We start from the raw sequence: 15,059 nt of genomic DNA on the forward strand, positions 1-15,059 counted from the left end.
GTCTAGTCTTTTTTCCTTATTATAAATATGTGCATTTGCCTCCCCTGTATTGAGAGATGTGCTAGAAAGGGGCTAACACAGTTCAATCAATAAGCAATATTTAAAGGATTACCATGCACTAAGCACTATGCCAAGAGCTGGAGACAAAAAGAAAAGCATAGTCCCAACCTTCAACTGGATGAAACAACACACACAGGAAAACAGTGACCAGGGAGGGGCAATCTGGCCCAGAAAGTGAGAGGATGGTGAGTGGGGCCATAGGAGACAATAGGCCTCATTCTGCTACAATGGCACAGGTGATTTGATCGAGGTTTGTGGTTCCAGAAGTGGCAGTGGTATTAAGGAAGGGTACTCTTTCCCAGGAGAGGCTAGACCACTACCAATCAGGAGAGTCCCCTAGGAGAGAATTCTTTTGGATTCACTCACGATGCATGTATCCTTTCTCCTATCAGGTTAAGAAGCACTGATGCTGCCTCTGCAGTTTGACAAGATGGATTATTTTCTAGATTCAAACGGTCAGTGCATTGGATAAGCTCAGCTGACGATCCATACATGGATGATCTACTAGTTGATCTTCCATGAAATGTTTAAAATCTCAAACTGGCTTCCACCTTTCATCAAGTATACCTTTGTCATGTTATGTCATACTTCCATGTCAGTCAGAGTGAGCTGAGAGAATATAAACTCATTTTCATGCCATTTTGGGAAAGATAAAATTATGAAGGGTAATCTGCTGGGAAAAGGGAGAAAACTCATACATAACAATAAGTCATTCCAAAGCTGATAATAACTGGTTTTTTGACTATCAATTTTTTTACATTAGCCATACCACCTCTTTCATCTATTAGCATAGATAAAAATATCGACTGTAGTTTGGCAATCTGCTTACTTTTTCCTTTAACGTAACTCATGATTGGAATGGAACTCATTGCCTTTAATGTAACTCATAAATGGAAGTTAAAAAAAGAACTTGATTCCACAGAAATGTCCATTGCTCTGACTGCTAGCCATATCACTAGATTAAGACTACATAAATATCTGTGTATACAACATAAAACTGAATCTTAAGGCAACACAGATTTGGAGAAAGATTTATAAGGATCGTTTAGACACACAGAAAGAAAGGGGACCAGTCTGACTAAATGAGCAAGGGATAATCTAAGAAACTGGGCTAGGTGAAAAAAGAAGCATCTTTTGCTGAAATGAAATATTTAACCCTCCCAGGTGTTCAACTGTAAGATAGTGATGTACCTAGGTGCGTGGCCGTTACCTTGCTCTGGGAACTTTACCTAGATTCTACATTATTGTTTTGGTTTAGTGTCTGAACCAGGGCTTCTCAAATTAACCTCATTTAATCTCACCTTAGAGAGAAGGAGCTTCAGAGTTTTTACATACCTTTGTGGGTTTGTGTATAAGGATATTGTGCAGTATTACTCAGCCCAGGTATTCTTCTAGATCTGACAGAGGGATCTGCATCCAGCTGGTACTTAGTCAACTGGCCGACAAGGGGTAGGTGGAGTGTAATACAGCAGCAGATGTCCCTCTCATTCAAGAATAAGATTATACCACTTAGAGCTCATCCACAAATTCTCATGAAAACTTAATCAAATAATGAAAGGAAAAGCAAAATATATTCTTTTTTTAGGTATAGAATACCTATTAAGTTGCATGGTTGACTTCCTGAGGAACTAGGACATCATTAATTCAGGTTGTTGCCTTATTGAAATATGATGAAGATAATCCATTATTACATTTCTATATTTTCCAAAGGCACAAGGTACAAAAATGAATTCAAGATGAAATTAAAAATATAAATGTTAATTTTTAAAGACATATGTCAGAGGCAGAACTTAAACCAAGTTCTTCCTGTCTTTGAGGTCTATCAGTCTCTATTTTTTGCTTTTGTATCCTCTTATAATTTGTAGCTCCTCAAGGTCAGGGACTATTTTATCCTTTGTCTTTATATCCCCAGGGCATATCAGCACAGTGATTGGCACACAGTACCTGTTTAATAAATGAAATTGACTGATTGTTATGTATTGCACTTGAAGTGATATGAAACATATATGTATGAATATATATACATACACATATCTATATTGTGTTCCAAAAGTCTTGGTGTAGTTTTAAGCTAGCTACTAAAGCTTGAAACTGCACTAAGACTTTTGGGACACCATATATGTATATGTGTACATGTATATGTGTGTTTTATATGTACATACACATATACACATAAAGCTTAAGCTTTAGCCTACCAAAGTTAAAAGACTGAACTAAAACTTTTGGAACATCCTATATCCACATATACATATATACACATGTACATGCATAGATACATACATATGTATAAGCACATGCACACAAGTCTACTTGCTATTCAGTGTATTTCTTCAATAAGTGTCTCAGGAATGTTCCCCAGAGCTGGCTACATCTCTAGCTAGGGAAATAATGTTGGTGTTAATTCAAGTAGAATTGAGCCCTAGCTGCAGTAGTACAGGTATTATTAATTTAGTGGAGGAGGGCAGATGTTTAGCATTGTAGGTGCTATTTAGAAGTCTCTCACAAAAAGCGCAAAGTGAGTTGCCCCAGTAGTTCAACAGTGACTCCCTCAAACCTAAGGAGTTGCTGCCAGCTCCAGGAATGATGTACTGGCAACCTTTCTTTACCTCACATTTGTGTGATACAATGCATGGCCAAGCCCTGAGTTCCCATCTCCACTCACGCAGCTCTCACTCACCTCCTGTAGGTCTGCTAGCTGTGCCTTTGCTGCCACCAGGGCAGAGCTTCTTTCATGCAGGAGTCTCATCACTTGGATCCGTTCCACATTCTCTCTAATGGAAGCTCTGAAGACAGAATACATAGTGAACACACACTAAAAGCCTTAGATGAACACTCCACAAAAGTGGGAGACGTAGGTAGAAACATCACCTCCTTCTTATAGTATACCAGCTGAGTCGTGGTTGATACTTTTAATTCCATAAACTGGGTTCTACCAGTTTATTCACACCATATGTGGGGATACATGGGATGGGGTGAGGAGAAGGAGAGGATGGATGGGAAAAGGAATAGACATAGCAAAATAGCTATTTTGAAGTTTGACCTCCTTCCATGTACCATTTACATGCCCAACTGGCCCTAAGTCAAAGAATAAGGGAATTTTTATTTCTACAAGGATGTTTGGCTTAAATATATTTTAACTCAGTGTGAGTCACTGGATTACGCGCTAGATGCTTTTTGGTGATGAAATAGCATCTATGCTTTCTATGAAATGGAATTCACAAATTACCATTATATGTAAGTACCCACCTCTAGACTTTCATGGGCTTGCAGCATACTCTATATATCTAACTCTAATCCTATACATTCCTGGAAATTTTAAAAGGGAAGAAAAACCTTCTTAGCTGAGTATACTTTTGTAGCACAGAGTGCTACCTTGTCATACCTATACTCTGTGGCCAATTGCGCATACTCTAAGGTGCTTTTCTCTTCACAGTCTTCATCTTTGGACCACATCTTCTCTGAAGACTTGGTTGACAATTCTAGTTCATCCACTTTCAGAGTATTGTTGGTCATAATCTGGACTCTGTTAGCTGTGCACACACTAATAAGGGGATTTGTAATAATAGAAATTACGTTTTTATTGAAAGAAGATATACAGTTTAGAATTGGGAGCATAAAAAGAAAAGAGAAGGGAATAAAAGCTGGCTTAATTTGTTGCTCAGACAGGATTAAGAACTAGGGGTACACATAAGATGAAAGATACTGGGAATTAGTACCCCAGGGCAGATGGAAGATGCCTGTATGAATGGTAAATCCCCCAAAGCAGAAAGAAATATAAAAGAAATTTCTAGAGAGATAGGTATATATGTGTGTGTGCTAGTCCTTCACTGCCAAAGAAGACCACGCCATCAGAGAAATGATGACATGACTTGCACTTGACTTGGTTTTGAGTGAGGGAGGGCTGTGCAGGTGACCAGCCTCACTTCTCCTCCAGAGCCATCTGAATCCAGTGACCAGATATTCATCGAGGTCACTGGAGATGACCCAGGATGAGGCAATTGGGGTTAAGTGACTTGCCCAAGGTCACACAGCTAGTGAGTGTCAAGTGTCTGAGGTGAGATTTGAACTCAGGTCCTCCTGACTCTTGCACTGGTGCTTTATCCACTGCACCACCTAGCTGCCCCTAGGTATATATAGAGATTCCTTAAATGTGTATCAAAGAGATTACACTTTTCTCTGAGGTCAGAATGTAAACTTTCCCATTTTAAAGATAAGTTCGGAATTTGTCCTGGAGTTGATTTTTATCTTCCCAAATCAAGGAAGGAGGAAACTGAAGAGTTAACTCTCATTTTTTCTCTCCAGAATGACTTTTAAAATAAAGCTGTTGAAACAAGGGTGTCAGATCAGAAAAAACCAACAACAATAAAAACTCACGGTTCACTGGGCATCTCAGCTCTGACTTCTTCCATCAAATGCTCTTTGTATATAGGAGGGGCTGTATAACTTGGTCTGGTAGGTGGTCCTATAAGAGAAGATGCAGTCAGAGGATGGAGCCTGTGGCACAGTCCTTCCCAGAACACCAAGTCTTACTGGGATTTGAGGCCTATAGGACCAAGAGATTACTCTAAACAGCACTGTGGTCTAGTGAAGGACATCTCTTTTTTTGTTTTTTGACAGCAAAATGGCCACTAAGAATTGAACAAAACCCCAGAATCTCATGAATTGGAGGAAGAGAGGAGAGGAAAGGGAATATTTAGAATAAAAATTTGCTACTTTCTTAGCTGTAAAAATTTTAGTTGACAAGGATAGGTTGAAACTACAGTATTATATGAGATAATATATTTTATGTGAATTTCATCTATGCTCATCTAACTCTAATATTTTAACAAGAGAATGTGACCTTAGCTCTTTGGCCAGTTACCAGAATATTCATTCACAGTAGAGTTTTCCCATATTTGGGGAAGGGGCAAACACAGACATTAGCTGCTCGGAGAGGCATGGCTGAGAAGGAAACCCTGGTAGAATCTGTGTATATGTGTGGAAAGAGTAAGAAAATTCAGCTCTTCAGCCCCTATATCCTTCAATTACAGGGAAGAGGCCTTATTAGTCCCTAAAATTTATTTTCAATGTAGTCTCTTCTAATTATGAGGTTCAAGACATAGGTCTCATTGTGAAGACAATCTCCTCTGGACACAGCATAACTATCAAGAAATGCTAAGGCTTTGCCCTTTGACATCAAAATGGAGGTATTACATTTAATTCCTTTGGGACCTTTTGATCTTCTTGCCATACTTATTCTATAATCAGACTGTTAAGGCACCTCCTTCCAAGACCCAGGCACCATGGTGTCTGCCCCTCTCCCATGACCTGTCTTTCCCAATTAGTGTGTCATTCCCCCCAACCCCACCCCAACCCACCCCACCATCCCTATCTGCTGCTTCCCCACCCCCAACTTCCTTGTAGAGTTTTGGAAAGTCAATAAAAACATGAGAGGTATAGCCCAGACTTTCTGAGGGCTGGGCTATCTCTTCTGAATTTGCCCTGGACCCAAGAATTCCTCGTCTTGACTGCTCCTGGGCTCAATTGGCAAAGTCACTATTTCCCATAGTCTGTACCCGACAGGCTTCCTATCCACTATTTCCCATCAGCATAAGATTGAGGTTGTTATTATACTACAGATTCAATTAAGTAAATAGTCTCACCTGTTTAGTTATTGTTCAAAAAGGAGAAAGGGAGCATGTTTTATTGTAGTTTCAGTGAGGAAATATGGTTAATGAATTCTTTTTTCTTGCATATATTTTAGCAAAGTTCTAACACTGATGAACCATGATAGGATTTAGTCTTCCCTCACCTCTTTTGAGTTTTGCTGGAATTTGAGCATCGGAAGTGTGAAGCTGCCTCCTCCCTGTATTGATCCGTGGCTGTACACAGCTGTATAGAGAGTGCCCAGAGCTCTGGACTCGCAGCTGCTGTTTATACATCAGAAGACGGTGGTTGAGCCCCTCATTATGTCGCTGCAACTGCCACACTCGGTCCTTCAGGTTTTCAATGGTTTCTTCAGTTTTTAAATTCCTGCTAGACCTTTTGGGATCCCCACTAGTCCTTCCCTCGGCTGTGAGCCTTAACAATTTTGTCCTCATCCTTTTTGAAAGAATAAGTAAAGCCATTATTGTTGTTATTACCTTGGACCACTTTATTATTTTTCAAATTCAATCAAACTCAATTCAAGGTGCAGAGCACTACTTGAAGAATGCTATTCACGTCTCAACAGAAACATGACAGACTAAATATACAGAAGGAGATACCTCTTTTCCAGCATGGCCAACATGAACATTCTTGTTTGTTACAAGAGGTTTTTAAAAAATTATTTACCTTGGGGGAAGAAAGGGAAGTGGGAAGGAGTGAAAATAAATACTTGCTAATTAAAAAATAAAATTTCATTTTTAAAAAGGACAGTTGTTATATTCCCCTTATAATTTCTCTTCTCCTGGCAAAACATCTTCAGACTGTTCAACTGATTTATGCATGAAATTGTCTCTGGTCTCCTCACCAGAGCCATAACTAGGTCAGGGTGATTAGGGATTTGCCCCAGTGTGACAAATTTAGAGCATGCTAACAGCATTTGCAGTACATCAACTGCGTAGAGACTGCAGTTACCACCTAGTTAGCAAGATTACTTAAAATAGGAAGTTCCTACAATATCAGACTTTCCCCCAACGTGTTAGCCCATTATTAGCATAATTACTGAATATTGTTCTAGAAATGCTGGCTATAACAATAAGAAAAGAAAAAGAAATTGAAGGGATCCGAATAGGCATTGAGGAAACAAAATGATTATTCTTTGCAGATGATATGATGGTATATTTAGAGAATCCTAGAGAATCAACTGAAAAACTAGTCGAAATAATTAACAACTTCAGCAAAAATTGCAGGATATAAAATAAACCCACATAAATCATCAGCATTTCTGTATATTACCAACAAAGCCCAGCAGCAAGAGATAGAAAGATAAATTTTATCTAAAGTGACTGCAAACAATATAAAATATTTAGAAGTTGATTTGCCAAGGCAAACCCAGGAACTATATGAACACAATTACAAGACACATCACACAAATACAATCAGATCTAAGCAATTAGAGAAATATTAATTGCTCTTGGGTAGGCTGAGACAATGCAATAGAAATGACAATTTTTATTAATACCTTCATTCTTTAACCTTTATTTAATTAATTTTATTAATGAATTAATGTCCTTCTTCAGTACCATACCAAACAAATTACTCCCCCAATCTTTTTTATAAAGCTAGAAAAAAATCAATAACAAAATTCATTTGGAAGAACAAAAGATCAAGACTCTCCATGGAATTAATGAAAAAAATGTGAAGGAAGGTGGTTTAGTGGGACCAGATTTCAAAACTGTATTTCAAAGCAGTCATCATTAAAATAATCTGATACTGGCTAAGAAATAGATCAGTGGAATAGATTAGGTTTACAATACATAGTAGTAAGTGACTGCGGTAAGCTAATATTTGACAAACCAAAAGATCCAAGATTTTGGGAAAAAAACTCACTATTTGACAAAAATTTCTGGGAAAACTGGGTAAGGGAAGAATTTATGATCAAACAAGATATGAAGAACATTATGGGGTATAAAATGGATCATTTTTATTATGTGAAATTAAAAAGTTTTCGCATAAGCAAAATCAATGCAGCCAAGATTAGAAGGAAAGCAGAAAGTGGTGAAAAAAATTTACAGCAAATTTCTCTGCTAAAGGCTAGAGACATGAGTTAAATTTATAAGAATACATGTCATTCCCCAATTAATAAATAGTCAAAGATATGAACAGGCAGCTTTCAGAAGAAAAAATAAAAACTATCTATAGCCACGTGAAAAAATACTCTAAATCACTTTGATTAGAGAAATGCAAATTAAAGCCACTCTGAGGTACTACTTCATACTTATCAAATTGGTTAATATGACAGAAAAGGAAAATGACAAATATAGGAAAGGATGTGGAAAAAAACGGACATTGATGCACTGTTGGTGGAGTTGTAAGCTGATCCAACCATTTTGGACAGCAATTTGAAACCATTTCCAAAAGGCTACAAAACTGCACACCCTTTGACCCAGCAATACAACTACTAGGTTTGTACCTCAAAGACAACAAAGAAAAAGGAAAATGACCTGTTTGTACAAAAATATTTATAGCAGTTCTTTTTGTAGTGGCAAAGAATTGGAAGTTGAGGGAATATCCATCGATAGGGAAATGGCTGAACAAATTGTGGTATATGATTGTGATGGAATATTATTGTGCTATAAGAAATGATGAGCAGGATGCTTTTGGAAAAACCTGAGAAGACTTACATGAACTGATGTAAAGTGAAATGAATAGCCCAAGGAAAACATGGTACACAGTAATAGCAATTGTACAATGATCAACTGTGATTGACTTAGCTCTTTTCAGCAATCCAAGACATTTCCAAAAGACTCATGAGAGAAACTGCTACCTACCCCCAAAGGAAACTGATGGAGACTAAATGCAGATTGAAGCATACTTTTTAAATTTTGTTATTCTTGTTTTGGTCTGCGTTTTCTTTTGCAACATTGCTAATATGGAAATGTTTTGCATGACTGTGGAAATATAATGTCTCAAACTGCTTGCTTTCTTAAGGAGGGTGGACAAGAGGGACGAAACGAGAGAACTTGGAACTCAAGGCATTTTTTTTTAAAGAATGTTAAAATGTTTTGTTTACATACACTTGAGAAAAAAATTAAAAGTTTTTCTTTTTTAAAAAACCAACACACATGAAGTAGGGGCCCTTCAGATTCCCCAAAAGTAACTAATCCTGCCATATAGAAGGAGACCACAACTACCCAAGCTAAGTGCTAGAATATCCTTAATAAATATCCTTTCTATGCTACAGCTAAGCAAACTTCTTTTTCTTAATTATTGAAGGACATGTTTGTTCTACCATTAGACTTGAACTAGCAGGGTACCAGCTTAGTCAGGCTGTCCTGGACAGTGCACTTCCTGGACAATAATTTAGCCCACAAGTGAGTCCATTCCTAACCTTGACTCCTGGAGTGATTTGTGCTAATTGACTGAGCTGCAAAAATTCGAGGTTACAGTCTATCATGGCCACTCATCTCTAAACTCCAGTCTTGGTCAGTGTTCCGAAACTGATTACAAAACTCCAGATGATATTTGACAAGACAATCCACCCACAAGCATTTATTAAGCTTTTGTAGAGAGGTCAAGAAGGATGAAGACTGAGAAAAGACCATTAGATTTGGCAATTAAGAAATTCTTGGAAACTTTGGAGAGTGATTTCAGTTGACTATTGAGGTCAGAAGTCAAATTGCAACAGGAGGATGAAGGACAAAAAGATGAGAAAGTAGAAGCAACAAGTGTAGACAGCTTTGTCTAAGAGTTTGGCTGAGGAAGGAAGGAGAGATACAAGACTATGGGGATAGTAGGATCTAGTGAAAGTTTTTCAAGGATGGAGGAGAACTGGGCTTCTTTGAAGGTGATAGGTTCAAAGGGGAGTTGGGGGAATCATTGAGGAGTCACTCAGCTAGAGAAGATTCAAAGAGATGGAATGAAGATGAAAGGGCATATGTAGAGGGAAAGGCCCATCTCATCAGAGAATAGAAGAAAAGGGCGAAAGCAGGGTAATGTCAAGGGGCATTGATATAAAGAGAAAAGAAGATGGGGAACAGCCTCATTTTTCTCAGCAAGGTAAGAGATAAGCCCCTTACCTGAAAGAATGAGAACAAGGGTAAGGAATGAGAAAGTATGAGAGAACTGAGGAGAGAAGAAAAGGTTTGGGGAAAATGAGAAGAGTGAGATACAGAATTAGGAAGGGGTAAAAAGATGATTTTGCTGGAGTGAGGTCCTATCTGAGGTAAGTTAATGGAAATATGGTATGTACCTAGTCAGTACATTTGAGCACCTTAATCCAGTTCTGTTTGGCAAAATGTAAGTAGGAAGGATTTCTCTCCTTTACACTGTCTTGCTTAATGTAGCCTAAAATTATGTCCTCTGTTTTTTTGATTACTTTGTTGTACTACATATTCCTATTAAGATTGCAATCTAATCAATATTTAGCTCTCTCACAGGAAGTACTTTCCAGATATATCTCTCTCTTTTCTGTGCTTGTGCACTTAAGCTGGGTTTTAAAGGATGGTTTGGAATTTTCCAGGAAAAGGGGAAAGAAGGACATTTTAGGCATATGGAACAGCATGAGAATACGCAAAGAGGTGGGGAATCATAGGTCATATTTGGAGTATGTGTTGTTGTCCAATATAAAAGTAAATGGAATAGATTAGTCTGGGATAAAGATGGAAAAGCAGTTTCATTCCTTATTGTAGCAGGCCTTGAAGATCAAGCAAAGTCATCTGAAGTCTAAAATCAGTAGGGAACAACAACAAAAAAAAAGGCTATGGATTTTTTTGAGCTTTGTAGTTATAAGTCAGATAGATTAGTAAGAAAAATTATTCTGGTCAATATAAAAAAGATAGACTCAGTTGAGAAGGGAGAAGAATAAAAACTCATTAGAAGGCTATTTCAGTAGTCTAGGTGAGGGGTAATGATGGCCTACTCTAGGACTGTGGCAGTGGGAAAAGAGGAAAAGGGATGAGATATAAACAGAGGTAATACTGACAGGACTTGGTAACACAGTGCCTCTAGTACATTACTGACCAAAGTGTTTCCACTTAGTAAATAATTGCTGATTTCACTTAAAATTTTATCCTACAACAACACTGTAAGATGGGTAGGGAAAATGTTTCTTCCTCCTTTACAGGTGAAGAATCTACTACACAAAAGCATTAAGTACCTTGCTTAGATCGACAGTTAATGGGTTATAGACTAGAATCTAGGGTCTAGAAATGGGATTAGAACACAGATTAGTGTTCTTTCTATTAAGACCACATTTGTCATAGCAAATACAATGAGGCAAATTATAATTGTAATTTTTTGTATATCACACGCTGAACATCAAATTCCACATTTGATCTAAACTTTGTATCTCTCCTAGCACCTAACATAAAGCAAGCACTTATTTAATAAACACTTAATAAAAATTGGATGTGAGAGAAATAATTATTAATAACCAGTGATTTAGATCCAGAGTATCCCCCTTTTTCTGAAGTCCTGATTTTTAAAAGTTCAGTCTGTTGAGGGACATTGCTAATAATAAGATTGGACTTTCTTGTTCAGACCCCAACCAAGTAGGGGAGCCAGTTTGTTCTGTTCAGGCTTGGGTGAGGCATAAATTCTTTGAATAGATTCCCCAAGGCTGGGGTGGGGGGACTTAAGTGGATGATGTAATCAAAGTTCAGATTCATTCATGTTCTCTCCAGATCCATCCAATCATTAATTGTTAACCAGTCAGAGTTGTTTGCCATCCTTTTGAACACTCCTCTTCCAAAAGTGTCTTTGGTCCAAGAGAGATGACAAAATGACCATCCCTTTATCAATAAACATGCTGGCCTTATTAGTAAAATGATTGAATTACCCAGAAATTATGTGTCTTGAACCTTTTGAATCTCCACATATGACGCGGGGGGGGGGGGGGGGGGGGGGGAGACCCCTGTTGCCTCATGAAACACTAAAATGTATCAATACCACCACTGGGTGAAACCATGAGGAAAAATGTATTTTGACCTTCAACAGCCCTTGATGCTAAATTATCAAATGAAAAGAGAAAGAGAGAGAGAGAGAGGGAGGGAGAAAGCAACATTTTGTAAACCTTAAATTTAGAGATAGATAAATGCTGGCTATGGTTATTGTCATTGAGGACGTGTCACATGAAAATCAGTTGAAGGAATAGAATATGTTTATTTGGGAGAAGAGAAGAAAGAATAGGGATGCCATCACTATCTTTAGCTCTAGCGCTTTGAGTGAACTATAATACTGTCATAAAGCAGCCATAGATGCTAAAGACAACTTAAATGGCATTGGGAAAGGCAGCACCCAGAATGAGGGAGGTGATTGTCCTGTTGTCTTCTGTCCTGGTCAGACCACATCTGGGGTGTTATGTTCGGCTCTGGATACTCCATTTTGAGAATATTGATAACTGGAAAGTATCCAGAAGACAGTGACCAGGATGGTCATGGGCCTCAAGATCAAGCCACATGAGGACCTGCTGAAGCAAACGAGGATCCTTTTTCCTAAGAAGAGAAGCCTTAGAGGAAACATGACACCTATCTTCAGATTTTAGGATGACTGTCATGTGGAAGACTTGGCTCCAAACAGCAAACCCTGGAGCAATAGGTAGAGGTTAGAGAGAGAGAGATTTAGGCTTGATGTGACAAAACATAATAGGAGGAAGTACCCACATCGATGAAATAATAGATCATCTAGAATATTAGTGTACAAGAGCAAGAAAATCTCTAACAATTAGACTTATGCATAAGGGGAATAGGTTGCCTCAGGAAGCAGTAGTTTCTCTCTTGCTACAGGTCTCCAAGTAAATCATGGATGACTACTGTTTGGAATGATGCAGAGGGCACTGTTGTTCAGGTACAAGCTTGTCAGGATGTTCTTCAAGGTCCTTTCTAACTCTGAGATTCTGTGGGTCCAAGAACACCCTCACCTTGCTTCTCAGTCAAGGCTGCCCCTGCACTTCTGTCAAGTTTTAAAATAAGGTTTTAAAGGTACTGTTGTTCCAATTCTTGTCCAATGCTCTGAGCCAAGCTATTATTTTGTTAAGGACAATTTTTCCATGAATTTCAAAGGTAGCAATGTAAAGGTGCTTCCTTCTCTGTTTCAAGAGAACTAGTACTGTTCCATGTTGAAAGGGAGGATGTTTCTAGGTCAACTGAGACTAACACCCAGAGAATTAGAATGTCAGGGTTTTCTAGTTACTTCCTGATTCATATCAAAGGCCATCAATGCTTGTTCTTTGCAATAAAGCTAGTATGATTATTTTACCTCAAAAATTACTTTCAAAGTGAGTTATCATTGCTTTTATCTTTCTAAGTGTAGATACCTCTGTAAATATTTCATCTTTGCCGCTTTCTTATTGGCATAATGCATCCAAGTCAACAAGTAAAGTTCTGCTAACACGAAAAATAATTTCAATATACCTTTTGATCTGATCTTCTTGCTTCCAAGATAACTCCTTTACCAGCAAACTCTCCTCTTGAAGTCGAGAGAAGCTGTCCTCCAACTCCTTCCTGCTCATCTTACTCAAGTATGTTCCAGATTTTACATTCTTACCTGAAGTTCCAAGAAGACAAAAGGAATCATAGCATTATAGATCTTAGAGGTAGAAGGAATATTAAAGATACTGATGACTTTTATTTCATTTTTTATTCATGATTGCTTTTAATAACTTTTGAATAGAAAACTCAGGATTTGGAGTCTGAGTACCCAAATTTGAATTCTACCTCTGTTACTTATTAATAATACTTTGGTCAAATCATTTAACATAAATGGCCCTTATCTGTAAAATGAGGGGTTTGGATAAAATGTTCAACTCTAAAGCAGTTGCTAGCTCCTCAAGTGCAGCCCTTTGACTGAATCCAAACTTCACAGAGCAAATCCCTTGAATAAAAGAATTTGTTCTGTAAAACTTGGACTCAGTCAAAAGGCTGTACCCAAGGACCTAAAAGGCCACATGTGGCCTCAAGGCTGCAGGTTCCCCAATCCTGGTCTAGATTTAAGACAGTGATGGAGAAAATGTTAATAATGCAGATTAAACTTAAAAGTGTGTCTTGTGTTCCACTCCCCCCCCCCAAGTTGGTTGTTAAACATTTACCAGCCGTTATTGAGTTTGACCTTCATTTTTGAAGAGGACCATGACATCAATAGGATGACATGATTTGTAGTTGACTTTGATTTGAGTGAGGGAGGGCTGTTTAAGGTCAACAACTTCACTTTCTTCTTCTGAGCTATCTGGGTCCAGTGACTTGATATTCATCAGGAAAACTGGAGATGGCCCAGGATGTAATGTAAGACCCTGGCCCTTTCAGGCTAAGATCTTATCACATTCTCACTTTGAGTGAGATACCCCCATTCAATGAATGGGCTTCTTTAAGTAGTTACTCAAGGGATGGCCCCTTTAATAAAAAAAAAAAAATCAAACTGGGAGGGGAAGACCCTCAGGGTTCCTAGATCAAAGAGAAGCAATTCCTGTTTAGTAATTATATTCACTCTGTGCTAGGTGGGTGGAGACTTGTTGTCCAGTCTATGAGCTCCAGAGTGAATTGGGTTTAAGGCTTGATCTTTGAGCAAGAAATATAGCCAGTAAACATGACAGAACAAGAAAATGATAAATGCTGGAGAGGATGTGGGAGAGTTGGAACACTAATTCATTGCTGATGGAGCTGCGAGCGCATCCAACCATTCTGGAGAGCAATTTGGAACTATGCCCAAAGGGCTACAAAAATGTGCATACCCTTTGACCCAGCAATATCGCTACTAGGACTATATCCCCAAGAGATCATAAAAATGGGAAAGGGTCCCACATGTACAAAAATATTTACAGCAGCACTCTATGTAGTTGCCAAAAACTGGAAGTCAAGGGGATGTCCATCAATTGGGGAATGGCTGAATAAATTATGGTATATGAATGTAATGGAGTACTATGGTGCCATAAGAAATGATGAACAAGAAGACTTCAGAGAGGCCTGGAAGGACTTATATGACCTGATGCTGAGTGAAAGGAGCAGAACCAGGAGAACTTTGTGCACAGCAACGACCACAGTGTGCGAGAGTTTTTTCTGGTAGACTTGGAATTTTGTAATAACGCAAGAACTTCTTATAAAAAAAAAAAAATCCCAAAGGTGGTTCTCAAGGCAAAATGCCTTCCATACTCAGAGAAAGAAATATGGAAGTCATTCGCAAAATGTAGCAGATCATGTTTGTGTATGTGTATGTTTTTGTGTATCATGTTTTGATTTGTTATATGATTTCTTTCATTTATTTTAGTCTGACTACATAGCATGACTATAGTGAAAATATACTCAATAGGAAAGTATATGTAGAATCTATACAGAATTGTATACAGTCATGGGGAGGGAGGGGGGTAGTGGGGGGTAGGTGGGGGG

The sequence above is a fragment of the Notamacropus eugenii genome, chromosome 7, assembly GCF_028372415.1.
Source record: "Notamacropus eugenii isolate mMacEug1 chromosome 7, mMacEug1.pri_v2, whole genome shotgun sequence".
Classification (NCBI taxonomy): Eukaryota; Metazoa; Chordata; class Mammalia; order Diprotodontia; family Macropodidae; genus Notamacropus; species Notamacropus eugenii.